Consider the following 10566-nt stretch of genomic DNA (forward strand, 5'->3'; position numbering starts at 1 on the left):
ATAGCTGCATGGAGAAGCATGATAATAGATCCAAACTTATCACCCTGCACAAAACTCAAATCCAAATGGATCAAGGACCTCAGTGTAAGGCCAGAAACCCTGAATTTGATAGAAGAGAAAATGGGGAATAGGCTTGAACTCATTGGCACAAGAAAGGACTTTCTGTAGAGAACATGCTTAGCATAGGCACTAAGATCAACAATTAATAAATGGGACCTCATAAAGACACCATAATTTGGGTGAAGCAGCAGCCTACAGAAGGGGAAAGATCTCTACAAATTACACACCTGATTTAGGGTTCATATCTCTATACAAAGAACTAAAAACAAAAGACAAAAACAAAAAACCCAACACCAATAAAACAACCCAATTAAAAACGGGGTACAAAACTAAAGAGAGAGTTTTTGAAAGGTTAAGTACAAAAGACTGAGTAACACTTAAAAATAAGTTCAACCTCCTTATCTACCATGGAAGTGCAAATCAAAACTACTTTGATATTTCATCAGAATGGCCAAGATTAATAAAACAAATGACAGCACATGCTGGTGAGGAAGTTGGGAAAGGGGAACTCTTATCCATTCCTGGTGGGAGTGCAAACTTATAAAGCCACCATGGCAGTCAGTGTGGCAGTCCCTCTGGAAGCTGAGAATTGATCCACCTCATGGTCCAGCTATACCACTTTTGGGTATATACCCAAAGGTCTCTACATCCTACTATAGATACACTTGTTCATTCATGTTTATTGCTGCTCTACTCATAATCACCAGAAATTGGAAACAACCTAGTTGTCCATATATGGATGAATGGATAATGAAATGTGGCACATTTACATAATGTAATATTATTCAGCTATTAAAAAATGAAATTCACATGTGAATGTATGGAGGTAGAAAAAAATCATCCTGATTGAAGTAATCCAGACCCCAAAAGACAATGGTATGTATTTGTTTATATGATGATATCAGCTTTTAAGTCTTTCATAGGTATCTTTTAATACATGTAACAAGAGAGGTTAGGTATAGAGTAAAGGACTAGTGGGGAGGAGAGGATCACCTGAGGAAGAAAATTGAATCTACAGTTACGGAGAAACAGAGGGCAGACTGGAACAGCAGGATTGTATGGGAAGGAGAGGGAAAAGAATGGTAAGGGAAGGGATATGGGGAGGGACAAGTAACACTAAGGGCCATTTGTGGGGTCATATGGAAACTTACTACAGTGGAAGATTCTTAAAATACATACATATATGAAAGACATCTAGATGGAGTCACCAAACACAGGGGAGACAATTCCCCAACTAGACATCTCTTATCCCCAAGTAAAATTTCCATTGCCATGAATGGGTTGTATCTCAGTGAGTTGTTGGCCAAAGTGACCTCACAGAAACTCCCCAAACTCAGGTTACTGCTAACCCTACTGGTTTCTCCCTACAAACTGATGGGAACTAGCTTTGGGTTTTCAAAAGTCTCTTGCCGTCCCCAGTGAGCTCTATACCTCCTGCTTGGAGAGCAGTCTAGCTGTGAGTCCAAGCTCTTCTCTGCCCCTATGTTTTAGCTCCTCCATTGTGAATTCTAACCCTCTGAAACCCAATTAAAATACTTTCTTTTATAAGTTGTCTTGGTCATGGTGCTTTATCACAGCATTAGAAAAGTGAATAATATACACACAGTGAATATTAGACAAGATTGACCCTTGCTCAATTACCCACAACAATTCTACCCCATTGTAAGGATACTGTCACCATGCTGCCTGTGAACCTAGAGGAATAATTTTAATAACAATAAAAATCTGTGCATGAAATAGCAGTGACTCTTCCAAAGCTCTCAAATCTCAGGACACACACCTTCTGGGTCATTCATGTAAGTCTTGAGTACAGTGTGTAAGGTGTTCAACAGTGTTTTAGCTGAAATGTCACGTTATCTTTGAATTTGAGAGTTAATCCTAAACAGAACAAGAGGCAATAAATAGGCTCATGTTCTAAAGAGAAGACACTAGGTCTACCCTGAGAAACAGTAAAGGTCCTTACTTCTAAACACAGAAGAGTCCATTATGTAAAAACCAGACGAGAAAGTGGAGGAAAGTCTGAGACTTAGAAGCACCGGGTCTTAGGCACTCTGTGACCTTTCCTCTCCCTATGTAGTAGGGTTGAGAAGGCTCAATCTTTTCAAATAAAGAAAGGAAAATTCTGGAAACAACTCATAATCACTAAAAGTGGAGTAGAGGAGCCACACACTTCTCTTTTGTCTGAGTCATGCAAGTGGCATCCATAGAAATCTCTGGAATGGGTACCTGAAAATTGGTTCCTGCTTATGCCTTTTGAGTCCTGAAGAAGAGAGATTGGTGGAAGCAGTTGAAAAAGGGTGGAGAGGTGACCTGAAAGCAACCTCCAATTATTTGGTAGATCCAGCCCAAAAGACTGCCATGCAGGTCCTAAGCCAGCTACTTTCGTAATGAACTACAGACCCTGTGGTCTAAATAAAGCAAATTTGCCTTCTTCCGGTTCTAGATGACAGAACTGTAGGGCTGCTTTCCTTCAGGAGGTCCTAGTGAGAAATCTGTCTTTACTTGGACCATATGGAGGAGCTTGCTTATATTCCTTGGGCTTGCAGCCCTTCCTCCATCTTCAGTGCCATTATCTACCTCCCCACCCCTCACCCCTCCACCCTTCATCCCTCCCCCCCCCCCCCCCCCCCCCCCCCCCCCGCGCACCCACACTCTCTGCTTCCATCCCGAAATCTCTCTCACTCTTTCTGGCTACCTCCCTTTTATAGGAATTCTTTTGATTACAGTAAGTCCATTTGAATTACCCATGATTACTTTCCCATATCAAGATTCTTAATGTGACCACTTCCAAAGAGCCCCATTTGCTAGGTAAAAAATTATGCACAGGTTTTGAGTGTTGGGATATGGATGATATTATAAGTAAAAGGAAGCTTGATAGTTATGAGGAGTCACACGGCAAGAATCCTAGAAGTTCTTCTAACAAGAGAGGGACACTGGGAGTGTTAGGAAGAGCATGCCCAAGTCGTGACTCTAAGACAGCTCATCAATGTGTTTCATGAAGGAGCCCCTGTGGACCACTACCCTATAGAAAACCAGATGTTGCAGTCCAACAGCCCAAGCTACTTGATCTACCTCTATTAGCCTTTCTCCTCCCTGACCCCCTGGAGAGTGAAGGATTGAAAGAAAAAGGAGAGACACAGCAAAACAAATGCTGACCTCTCAGATAGCACAGATCTAAGCCAGTACAGAAAGAGAAGCCTTGCGTTCAGTGTGAGACCGAAATCTTGAGTTAGGCAGCACCTATCCTCCAATACCAGTCTTCATGAATAACACATGAGCGTTCTCATATGATTCTGCCTGCAGGGCAGCCATGCTGGGGGAGAAGGAGATCCAATGCAGCATGGTGCAAGGGTGAGGCTACAGAGCAAGGAATCCTCTCCCATGTGCACATCACAGGTTTGAGTGTATTCAACAAAGTGCAATGATTTGATGTGTGTTTATGGCAGATCCCCAGTCATCCCCTTTGATACAGTATTTTTCCATCTCTGATATCTGATGAGCTCGGAGCAACTACACCATTCCTGTGCTCAGCAGCAGCACAGCTCATTCCCAATTTTTAGCCACTCCTAATTATTCAGACCTGCCTAATTCTCTAAACGCATTAACTGGCACGGGCTGGCATCTTCCGTGTTGTTCAGGGGTTGCTACACTCCCTTCTAAATTATTTCAGCTTGGTGTTACGGAGATAATCTGTCACTAATGCAAAGTTGTGTATTTACAATATTAGAATCTCTGTCTTGTTATTTTTTCATTACTACTGTATTTTCTGAGTCTCCTTCATTACCATGTGTATTGTTTCATTATTTACATTTTGAATGCTATTATCTCTCAGGCTGTCAGCAGAAGCACTCTGCGATAATGACTCTGTGGGAAAAGAATTATCTAAATATGGATCTTCCTGCTCATGCTCAAATAAATTACTGTCTAACTCTTCAGATGCTGCTCTGGATCCTCATTAAGGCCCTCATAGCTTAGCGGAATAGCAGATATCAACTGCCTTTGTCTAAGGGTCGAAAGGTGCAGAAACAAGACTGGAGATAGAGAAATCTGAACAAGACAGGAAGGAAAGAACATATCCATGATTGTGACAGGAAACATAAAAACAGTCCGCAAAATGCATATTTAATAGCAATAGCCTTGAAAACAAATACCTGCTGGAGAGTCGGAATGAATATGAAGTATTTGGGGGTCTTGGTGTTATTCTATTTGCTGTTTTTGGTTGTGTTCACAGATTGCCTGTCCAAAAGCAGGCACCAGGCAGGAGATTTTGCACCGTGTCCTGACTTTAAATATCAGTTAATTATTCCTATATCCATGCCCTTCATATTTCTACCCTTACATCTGTCTTCTACATTAAGCTTACATTCAAACACTTAATCGCAATTTTTATATCTGCCCTTGGCATCTCAAACTTAACATGGCTAGCACAGAACTCTTTCTTCTCAAATAGCTTTGTTTCCTCTGTTGGCATCCATGCTGTTTCAGGGTATGCCTGCTAAATGCTCAATGTACTCCACAGCTCAAGCAAAACACAGCCAATTCTGAAACACTTCTCTTACCCTTGTTCACCACATCTAATCATCATCCAACCTAGGGTTTTGTACCCAAACTCCATCCGAAATCTGACAACTTCCCATCTTCTTGTGACCACACTGACACAGGAAGTTCTCATCCCTCAGTTGAGAACCAGCTTCCCCACCAAGAGAACAGCTCCTGCCCTTGCCCATTCTCCTCCAGCAATCAAAGAGAACACTGTCAGATGTTTCCTGCTGTGACATTCCTCCCTAAAGCCTCAATGGCTTCTCTGATACCTGAACTGAATCCACATTTCTCACCATGATTTGGCCTTAACTGTTGTTGGGTTGCACCTTTCACTGTCTCCAGCCACAGTGACATTCTAGATCATTCCTGCCATCTATTTCTTACACATGTTCACCCTTCCATCTAGATTTTTCTAATTCTAGACTGACTTGTGAATGGATGGCTGTGTTTTCTTACTCAGGCTTAATTCATCCTCTTAATAGAGGTTTTCCCAACTTCCTACCTATTTTTTCTCTCACCCCTGGTCCATCCACTTCTTTACTGATAGCTTAACTCATCTTATTAGACTTTAAACAACAGAAGGCCAGGAATCATGTCTTCCTCATTCCTCACTGTATCTATAGGATCTTCAGACACAAAGCAGCCACTCAATAAATATTCACAAATGAATAAACAATTGAAATCCAAATCACTCATGACCTGATGTCAGGGACCCACATTGCCTGTCTCTTTGTTATGCTAAATAGCCTCATTTCTAGATGTCTGCCTACTTGTTTTGAAGGAATCACCTCCCTCAAGACTTTATGCCTGTAATATATGCTCAGTGCTTTTGCAAACCCAGGTCTGCCTAGCAACTTTATCCGTGAGCCCTTTGACATTCTTCTAGAAGGTCAACAGCTGGGTGTGGGGAGCACACACCTCGTTCTCTCTCCCACTATGCTTTCACAGCACTTTCCAGAGAGCATCTGTCTTTGACAAAAGCATCCCTTCTGAGGCTTTCTGTACACATTTTCCAGTCACAGGCAGATTGGACTTCATTGTCCCCAGGTCCATCAGGGCATTGTGACTGAAAGAGAAAAGGTTTCCAGTTCCAGGTCCTGGGGTCAATCCGTTTTGAAATCCTATAATTCTCCATTCTGGTGACTTAGCATAGAATTCGGTTATAGAACTTTTGTTTATTTCTTAGGAAAGTTAGGTAAAGTGAAAACAGTAGGCAGAATTTGGAAGAAACAAACAAATAAAATCCCATGCCCCAAAGAAATAGTTTCTTAAGGTCCTGGTTAATATTCTTGGCTGTCGTAATTAAACAAAACAAGGCCAACAACAAGAAAAGGCAGGTGTTCCTTTGTCTCCTAAGGTTGTGACCATGCTGCCTACATAAACCTGTCTGCATTTCCACTGTTTAAAGAAATATGAAAACTGTAAATAATCAATGCTGCTTTCTACAACACTGCCGAGCCCAGAGAAAGGACATAATGAATATTTATTGAACTACAGCTTTGGGAAAATATAATACTGAATTATAAAATATGAAAAGTGAATCAAAAGATCATTTGATAATATCTAGAGAAGAGCTGGTTAATATTAGTATCAGAATTACACAGAGCAGTCATGTAAAACCTATGACCATTCTATAGGAACAAATGAAATTACTTTAATAATTTACAAATCTATATTCTATTAAAGAATTATATTATTTAGACAGATATATAAAATCAATATATAAAAATCAAGATATAATTAATCTTGAGCTTTTTTACCTGTATAATTCATCTTTTTTTGCAATAAAACTATTATAGCCAAGAGTTTATAGTTTAGTCATTCCTGTGGGCCAGACACACATGTGCTACTCAGAGCCTTCCTTGGGGTGGGTAACAGTGAGTGTCTACTGTTGCCTTGAAGGAACATGAGCAGAGGAATGTTCAGCCACTGTCCACTTCTCTCAGGGATTAGCACTAGGTGTGAAACTTCCTCCAATTACCAAACCTTGCCACTCATACCCTGGTGGTAACCAGGCACCCATTATTGAGGCTTCCTATGCTCTTTGTACTATGTGAATCATGTTACAGATGTTGTATCATTTAATTTCTCCAAAGATCTTGCAGTGGAAAAACTATGATTCTAATCCTCAATAAAATTGATGGTAGTGGTGCTATGTCATGAAATATTTCTCTCATGCTGCTCACAACTAGCAGCAATTTTTCTAACATTCATTTTTTCAGGTAGAAATAGCCCTACCCACTTGAGTCACATTACTATTTTCCTCTGCTATTCCACACAAGGAACCAGAACTGCTGTGTAAATGGAATTTCTACTTTTCAATGTTTAATATGACCTCTATTTGTGGATCTAGAGAAGTTTGAACTCTTTAAAATTAACTCGACAGATGTATGCTTCAAGCGTTGCCTTTCCACCCTCCCTTCAGTGTAGATAAGTCTCCTCCTGTGTCTCCTGCCAGGCAGGATGGGTCAGCCTAGCCCTGGCATGGTAAGCACAGTAGCAAAATCTGTGAGAGGTGCAGATCATAAAATGAGTCATTTCTCCAGCTAAATTAACTAAACCACATCACAAAACACTAACAAAAGCCTTTTACAAGCCACTCAGTGAATCCTTTTCAATGTGTATTATGTTCTTTTATTAGTTCACAAGCAACAAATGTAATGCAGACATGAATCTTATTGGAATAGTAGTGGAATATCTGAAGTCAGCAGATGAAAACTTGAGGTCCTAGTGAGCTGTGGTAATGTAGTAACTTAGCAACCATCTCCATTGAAGGCAAAACATACTGTGGAAGCAAACTACTAACACAGATTTGGAAATTATTGATTGCAGTGAGGTAAGAGTTCACATCGCTTACACTTAGACAGACCCCATTCCCAACACTTATCATGGCCACACTAGGAGATACTATTATGATTGCCATTTATCAGATTAGGAAACAAAGGTCAAATACGTTGGTAAGAGTTATGAAACCAGAAACATCAAAAACATGTTTTGAGCCAAGTGGTCAGACTTTTAGTATTTTCTGTCTGTTGTTTTACGTCCTCTCAGTGATGAGAGCTGTGACTCATTACCAGCTGACCACACAGAGCCATGTACAGGTCCTGAATTTAACAGGAAGTAGTTTCCCACCTTAGCAACCTTGGCCCCAACAATCTTCTCTCCCAGAGACACCCTCAGCTTCAAGCTCAGCTAACTCCATAGTCACTCTCTAAAGCATGGCTTATGTATAATTTTTGAAACCTTTTGTCATGCCAGCCGTCTTTTTCCAGCCAAGTGGCCTTTCTAGTGGCATAGCCAGATGACATTCCTGTGATGGACAGTGTGTGAGCCGCTGTGTGTGGGTGGGAAAGAGGTATCAAGTAGGAAACACAAGACAGAAGTGAGAATGGCCGGACCCAGATCTACTGGGGACTGGCAAAGCTAAAACACATCTAAATACTTCTGGATTCTGCATGCATGACTACTGAGTGATGCTTATATTATTTACCTGTGTTGCAAGCCCATAGGGCTGAACGTGCAGTGAGATAAACATTCATTCATTATTTATTAGCACTGTCAACAGTGCGTGGTTCTTCCTAGTGTCCAGACCTGTTCCATCCCAGCACATGAAAAATCATATTGCCAAGATAACCTAAGATGCCCCCCACCCCCACCTATTCTGGTATGGGAGAAAAGCAGTCATATGGAAGTCTTTAGATAACAGATAACTCTCCACCTTTGGCTCTTCTTGGCGGGCTTGTGAAATATTTATTACATTTCTTTCCAAAGACTTAAAAGTATCTCTCTCCTGCAGAGAGTATTGTTCTGTGACCCAGAGCAGACCCCACCCCTGCCTCCATCAACTGCACTTCCACCTCCTGCCCCTCGCCTGACCCCGTCTTTCAATGCTGCCTTCAGGTTAACATCTTCTGACAAATTCCTGTTGCCTTTCATTTACGCTGTTACACTCCATATGGCTCTTCCGGCTTTGATGTGGCCCAGAATATAGTACAAATCACAGAATCCAAGCGCCGAGATGTAATAACTCACCAAAGAATCTCTGTAGTACTGCACCCAAGGCAGAGCTCAGCACACGTTTAAAGCAATGAAGGCCATGTATCTACACAGAAACAGAAACCACCATCTGCACAGCACTGCTACATCACCTCTGCTGCCCGGGTTGGGAGTGGGTGGATGTGGGGAGTAGGACTCACAAGCAGCAGATATGCCAGAGCTGGTAACTGGTGACTCTGAGCTGAGACTCAAATTTGAGATTCAATGATAAATTGGTCCAAAGCATATTTCAAACCAAACAGAAGACAATTATAGTAACAATCATCCCATAACTGAAAGCAAGCAGAAACAGAAAATGTTTTTAATATGTTTTTTTTTTTTACCCATCCTCATCCCATGTGCCAATACAGTAAGGCAGCTTCAAAGGAAACTCCCCATCTTGATTGAAGCTAAGCAGCTACAAAGAAGAGGATGGAGTAAAAGCCGCTCAGCTCCCTGTGTGTTGGACGTTGGTGACTAGGAACAGAACAGATAGCTCAGTTAAACGTAGAAACTTCTCCCACTGTTTACTAACTTGATTTCACATAAAGTGAAAAAGAAAAGAGAAAATGAAGGGAAGGAGGCTGGGAATGAGAGGGAGGTGGGGAGGGAGAGGAGAGGGAGAAAGAGAGAGACCAGGCTTCAGGCTGTCCAGAAAATTTGTTCAGTTCAGTGAGCAACTGAACTCTGAATATCCTCAAGCAAGAGTCTCAGCCTTTATAATGGAACTTGTTCATCAGTCAAGCAAGGCTAATTAGGACCATGCACCCTCTCTACCTGAAAAGGAATAGTTCATGTTAATTACCTTGGACGCTTGAACACCCAGTGTTCCACGCACAAAAAGGTGAAAGGGTATTCTGTGATTGTTAGCAATTATCTGTGAAATTATTTAGGTTGTCAGGAGCAACAAAGCAGATCTGTCCTTGGGAGACCTCCCACACCATCACACTGTGCACATGGCTCTTATTTTTAAAGGTATGTGCTCCCTCGTGCTCTCTCTCTCTCTCTCTCTCTCTCTCTCTCTCTCTCTCTCTCTCTCTCTCTCTCTCTCCCTCTCTCTCTCTCTCTCTCTCCTGTATTTTGTTCTCATTTGGGAGATTGCCTCTATCTTTCTCACTGCACAGTATCCTAATTTCTAACCACTAAGAGACAAGATATAGTACATTTGATGACCCTACACCCACATTCTCCCTAGTCAACCCTGATGCTGATTAAGTGACTCACATCTCTTCTTTCTCTCTTTATACACTAAAACCATATTTTCTGTTCATGCCACAGTGGCAAATACTAATGCCTGGATTCTCTGATTTTCTTCATTAATCTGATCCATCAGGTAAATACAGATACATTTTCACATAGCTGCAGCCAGTGATTCTGGAGAACTGAAAAGAAGACTTGAGGAGTGACTTTCAAATAATGTCTTAGATCGTCTTATGTCTTAATGATTGCAGACAAGAAACTGACAAGAGACTGAAAGCTGCATTGTGAGCTATTCATCTCACTTGTTGCCCCCTATCAGTGGTTCTCAGCTTCCTAACGCTGCGACCCTACAGTTCCTCATGTTGTGGTGACCCACAGCCATAAAATTATTTCATTGTTACTTCCTAACTGTAATTTTGCTATTGTTATGAATTGTAATGTAAATGCCTTATATGCAGGATATCTGATATGTGACCCCCCCAAAGGGGTCACAACCCACAGGCTGAGAACCACTGCCTCTGCTGACTAGTTTTATGTGAAACTTGACACACACTACAGTCATTTGTGAAAAGGGAACCTCAACTGAGAAAATGTCCTTACCAGAAGGGTCCATGGGGAAGACTGTGGTGCATTTCCCTATTTAGTTATTAGTGGAGGAGTGCCCAGCCCATTGTGGGTGGTGCTACCCCTGAGACTAGGGTCCTGGATGTGTAAAAAAAACAAGCTGCA

The sequence above is a fragment of the Peromyscus californicus genome, unplaced genomic scaffold (genome assembly GCF_007827085.1).
Source record: "Peromyscus californicus insignis strain IS unplaced genomic scaffold, ASM782708v3 Scaffold_7__1_contigs__length_154581171, whole genome shotgun sequence".
NCBI lineage: Eukaryota > Metazoa > Chordata > Mammalia > Rodentia > Cricetidae > Peromyscus > Peromyscus californicus.